This window comes from Dreissena polymorpha, chromosome 13, assembly GCF_020536995.1.
Source record: "Dreissena polymorpha isolate Duluth1 chromosome 13, UMN_Dpol_1.0, whole genome shotgun sequence".
NCBI classification, from domain to species: Eukaryota; Metazoa; Mollusca; class Bivalvia; order Myida; family Dreissenidae; genus Dreissena; species Dreissena polymorpha.
The window spans coordinates 2,681,547-2,688,020 of record NC_068367.1 but is presented as its reverse complement, the minus strand read 5'-3'; positions in this window follow the sequence as shown (position 1 = coordinate 2,688,020).

The following is a 6,474-nucleotide window of genomic DNA, read 5'->3' as shown; positions in this document are numbered from 1 at the left end:
TAAAGCAAAGCTTACACTAGCTTTGTATTCACTTCAAACACTTTAACAATGTGCTTATACACGTATAATGTTCAATAAAATGTGTGCATTTCCATGGTCAAGAAGTTTCAACTTTAACTTCTGAAAATGAAAACATACACAAGCATTTACATTTCATATCAAAATGATCCTTTATTAATCAAATCCGGTGAATCATCATTTTAAAACTTATTAAATAATGCACATTAGATTTTGAACTCAGTAGAGCATTGCTAGCAATATCGTGACTTGCAAATGTTTAGTTTACAGAGTACTGTGCAGCAATTGTGACTGTCCCTGGTGAAATAGAACTTCCAATCAAACAAACCGCATCAGCACACACCGGGTAGTTGAGAAGTGACTACTGTGGACACAATACACTACTGATTTGACACCTAATTTGTAACACTGGAAAATGGATTGAGAAACTAAAAGATAAGGGTTTAAGTGTCAGGATTACCAGTTTTTTTGCCGGTTTGGTCCAGGTCACACACTTTTTGTTTCACACTTCCTTTTTTATAGCCGATTTTTCTGTGACCATATCTTCCTTAAAAAAAATTATATAAGCTTTTTTGGTATATTATCCCCACGCTTTTTGAAAAAAAGGTGGGGATATTGTGGTTATCTCCGCCGCCCGTCCGTCCGTCCGTCTGTCTGTCTGTCTGTCTGTCCGTCCGTCCTGGCCACTATCTCCTCCTACACTAAAAGCACTAGAACCTTGAAACTTACACACATGGTAGCTATGAGCATATGTGCGACCCTGCACTATTTGGAATTTTGATCTGACCCCTGGGTCAAAAGTTATAGCGGTTGGGGTGGGGCCGCGTCAGAAATTATCACTCATTTTTTTAGGTTATTTTACATTTACTTCTTTATTTCTACACTGATTCACTTCAAATTGATACTGGACCTCTCTTATGACAATACGGTCAATCTCAACCATGCATGGCCCCATTCCCAACCCTGGGGTGCCCCGCCCACATAGGCCACACCCACCAAAAATTTCCATTTACTATAATTTTTTCATTTCTACACGGATTCACTTCAAATTGATACTGAACTTTTGTTATGACATTAGGGTCAATCTCAACTATGCATGGCCCCAATCCTAACCCTGGGGCGCCCGCCCACATAGGCCACACCCACCAAAAAATTCCATTTACTATAATTTTTTCATTTCTACACGGATTCACTTCAAATTGATACTGAACTTCTCTTATGACATTAGGGTCAATCTCAACCATGCATGGCCCCATAACCAACCCTGGGGCCCCGCCCACATAGACCACACCCACCCAAAATTGCCTTTACTATAATTTCTTCATTTCTACACCGATTCACTTCAACTTGATATTGAACTTCTCTTATGACAATACAGTCAATCTCAACTATGCATGGCCCCATTACCAACCCTGGGGCGCCCCGCCCACATAGACCACACCCACCCAAAATTGCCTTTTACTATAATTTCTTCATTTCTACACTGATTCACTTCAAATTGATACTGAACCTCTCTTATGACAATATGGTCAATCTCAACTATGCATGGCCCCATTACCAACCCTGGGGCCCCGCCCACATAGACCACACCCGCCCAAAATTGCCTTTTACTATAATTTCTTCATTTCTACACCGATTCACTTCAAATTGATACTGAACTTCTCTTATGACAATACGGTAAATCTCAACTATGCATGGCACAATTACCAACCCTGGGGCGCCCTGCCCACATATGTCACACCCACCCAAAATTGCCTTTTACTATAACTTCTTCATTTCTACACCAATTCACTTCTCATTGATGATGAACTTCTCTTATGACAATACGGTCAATCTCAGCTATGCATGGCCCCATTACCAACCCTGGGGCACATCTAGGTCAAACATTCGGCGTGGGGATACGCGTCGGCCTCTGCCGCGCCATTTCTAGTTAAATTAGAATTTGGTTGCGAGTATATACAGGGATAGCAGAATGTGGCACAACAATTATCCTTACACAACAGGTTTAAATAACACCTGGTTTTTAACACAGAGCTTAATTATGAACTGCATTTACAGATTTCATCTAACCTTTATTCAACTGTATCAATGAATGATTTTATTAGTTGTTGTGTACAGAGGTTCGTGTTGCAAGCTTAGAAATACACATTATGCATTAGGTGGGAATGAGTTATTCAATTTATTTGCTTGTTTTGCATGCACATATGTGGGTCACTACTATTAAAATGCATTTAAAATGTACATCTGTTAAAAATAAACACTCTTCAAATACAACAATGTTGGTTATTGTTACAAAGGCATTCAGCTTAGAATGCTCTTTAAGAAAATGTATGGTAATAGTATAATGTAACCTTTTTTGAAAAATTAACAGTTACTTCCCTTAGTATTAAATTAGTCAATAGAATAGTGTTCCTATCTGAGACTTGGAAATAATTTATTCTTATTAAATACTTTTTGATCTCCATAAATACATTCGTCCAACCCGGAGGGTCAGTAGCTGGAAGTTGGATTAATGCAACTAGTAGAGAATGAGTTGCTTCAACTGCTGTAATGCGCTTCATTTTTCAAAAGAAACTTCCAAGTACAAAAGACCGAGCCAACTCGAACACAAACTTCAGAATAGAAAATGGGAAGCAAACTCATACAAGCCCAATATAACGATTCTAGAGGCACTTGAAGAAATCGCTGACGGAGAAGTGTCTGTTGAAACATTAAAATGGCACTCGGCTAGATGTATATGCCATGGTAAATCGAGTTGCATTTCTTTTTTTATGTTTTATTCACGCTGAGCCTGATGTGGTGACTTAAACTAAACGCCCAGTGTTAAAAATCCACCAAACAATTTCACAAACAGTCTTCCTAATAACCTTTCAAAAACGAAAACAAAACTTTAATAAATATTTTTTCATGCAGTATTTCAACCCATGCGAAGACATCAGACCTCGGACATTTCCGATAAAATTTGCTGTGGTTCTGTATTATTCCTGACATTGTTGGACCTTGTGTCCGATCAAAAATAAATTGTGTGTTTTGGTAAAGAAATGAAAATGAAACTAGAATATGAACATATACCGATTTTTATGTTCAAACCCAAAATATGACCAGTATTGATGCTAATGTGTTTAAGAATTTTATTAACACAAACGTCCGGTATTTTACTCAAGCGTTTATAAAAAGTGAATTTTTCGGATTGGATCATTCCCATTTAAAATGCGTTAATCAGGTGACACAATGTGTGAGCATATTCTAATTCACTGGTCATATTTGGTTATAACAACCAATTAATGCGCAACCGTAATTTAATTTAGTATTCGTAAATTTACGCATTTTGTCTATAGTTTCAATGTGTCAATACTATCTGCATTAATGCCAATGTATTTTTTCATTTAAAAATGCTACATGTACCGAGTTGCACGTCTATATATATTTACGGCACATGGTCTGTTTTGACACGCACGCTTTCGATGCGTGGAACTCAACTCTGTCAGCAAAAATTTTGCGCTCTTATTAAAACACGGGTTTTACATGGCATCATGTTTAGTGAATGGTGCAGATGCATACAAAGGGACTTAATAATATTATCAAGTGGCTGTAGAAAAAATGTTTTATTCAGTTCTAAAAATGGACATGATGAAATATACTACTACTTAAATTAAATTATTACCCCATGCAATTTGTAACGGGTATTGTTTTCACAATTTACTTGCCATAAGTTATTAATTGCTAACCATTTGCATTTAATTTCTCATAAGGAACAATAATTGTTTAAAGCAATTGTTAATGGTAAAAAGGTGCGATGATACCAGACACTGTCTTTCATGTACTGATTAATTACCATCGGATATTGCGTACATTTTAAAACTGTGATTCCTTGTAAATCGATCTGCGATAAACGTTAACTTCAAGACTGATGTCAATCAAAAATAATAATCGTTAGTTAACCCTGCCCTTTTGATACGCATTCTCGTTACCGATTAGACGCTGAACAGCACAGTTTGGCAACTGGAAAGTTACCTGAGAAGTTTTTGTGGTGCATCTGTGTCAGCATTCATGTCTGTGTAATGTGACTATAATTCGATATTTGACAACAATATGAGTGCGGATTATTGGACGTCTAAGTGACTTCTGCCATTTGTTTAAGGGACGTAATACTTCCAATTTTGGGCGTAATTTACGTCCAAGGGCGCTGACTGAACGGGTGTAAATTTTGCTGTTATTTTATTGTGTTTAGAATTGTTATACATTGTGAACGTCATAACGATAAAAAAATATACAATGTATTTTTTATTGTTGTTTAAAGCAGAATATGGTCCATGAAAATGCAGTGAGGTCCGGTAAATCTTTAAAGTTATCGGACCTCATGTCCGGTAAGATTTTTATGTCTTTTGCATGGGTTGCAGTATTGCCTGGACTCTTTATGTCAAAATAAATGAAGTAATGCTGTATAAGTTCTTATTATTTAAAATTTTAATTAATTTCATTGCCTTCAAAAAGCCTATCAAGCAGGGCATCTGTTTTCAGCCTGTTATTTTGATATCTGCATGTAAAAAATCACACAGTGGTGCCTATAAATCATTCTGTGATTGCAATAATTTGCGGCCCTATATTATTCTCATGATAATATCATGTGATTTTCAGAAAACTTTGTTGTAGTTTAACACCAGTGTTTTTTTCCTTCTTTGGACGGGTCCGGTAAACGGACCCGTTCCCAATGACCTACAGATCCGCTCCCAAAATGAACCAGACACGTCCCAATTTCAGAAAAAATACACAAAATCCCCCAAAATCCCAATCAAATTTGAGTAAACAATCCTGAAAAACGCCAACTGGACTATTTTGAGACTGTATTAACTTGCGACTTATAATCATTGACTGTTTTAAACATTTAACGTTACATTCTTACATGTATGAAATATGTGTATGTTATTTGCGAAATCTAAACAAGTCTGATTTTCTTAAGCTTCCGGCAATATTCGCCATGAGTCAAAATAGTAAGTAATACAGAAAGAAATTAAAGCCTAGTGAAGTCAAAAAGCAATTGTTCAGAAATTTTGGCTTCGTTAAAGGTTCGGCGTCTGTTTCGGCCACCCATTCCCCTCAGTACACTGCAACAAAATTTGTCAAAGATAATAATAATAATAAACAGCAGCCAAATGCAGATTGACGACGAACTTGACAAAGCTATTTGTACTAATCCTACGATACTTGAAACTGTTGATGACAAAATTTATGCACTGAGCACTAGTCTAGTTCTCTTGAAACACTGGAAACAGTATGTTCCAAGCATATTGGTCAATTTGTTGTTGTGCATGACTGTGAATAAAAGTTTATGTTGCTTGCCTGTGTCATTTAAAGCTGACAAAAATTAAACAAAGTCATTAAAATACCATTTTTAATTGGTACAATTCACAACTTGATTTTTCCTAATTGGAAGATTTTTCAACTCGTTTTTTTCCCAATTTGGTGTTTTTTTTTACAACTCGAAAAATTCCCAATGGCATGGGTACCAGACCCGTTCCCAATTGGCTGAAAAAATCACTGATTAACACTTTGAAAGGTTGTATGTTAATGTTGAATGTTTAAAGTCATAACCTTTTGTTTTTCAAGGGTGTCAAGTTACCCTTCGACAAGCTGTCAACAAGAGGCTGATGTAGAATCATTCATGCAGCTGCTGCATGACATCACATCAGACAAAGTGCCTTCAAGACAAAGACAGGAGTACTTTTCAAGTATGTAACAGTTATGCAAAGTGGTGGCTGTTCTCATGTAAGAAAAACAACACCATATGACCATTTGAATTCTTTTATGTCAATCATACAAGCTTATGTTATTAAAACAAGTAGCATAATTTTTGCTACAGTGAAAACTGTCTAAACCAAACATGGGGGGACCTGGTTGATCATTCTGTATTTAGAGGGAGTATGAAATAAAACAATGTAATTCTTATGTTTCCAATTTGTTTATGGTTTACGCTTTTGGTCACCTGTTAAATGCACAGAGTTAGCTGTTTTGATCACCTTTGTGCATAGTCTGTTATGCGTAATGCGTCAACTTTTCATTCAAGCAACATCATGAAGAAGTTTTAAAACACAACTTCACAGCAATGATCTTAGGTGGCTTTCTTTTCAAGTTTTTTACAACGTCTGTTCTGTCAACTGAATATATTGGTCACAGAACTAAATACATGTTTTGATTTTCAAATGTAATTTTTTTTAATCTCTGAAACTGTTGGCGTCAAGGATGTAATATTTGGTATGTAATATTGTATAGTGGTCCTCTTTAAAGTTTGTAAAAAAAAATATTGGGGAAGAGAATGGCCATATCTTAGGGGTCAAAAGATTTATATAGACTTCTATCCTAAAATAACTTGTATCTTCTCTCAAACAACTGGCCAAAATGTAAATAAGCATGTATCGTATTTTCCTCTACTAAGTTTGTATAAATCATGCAACAGGG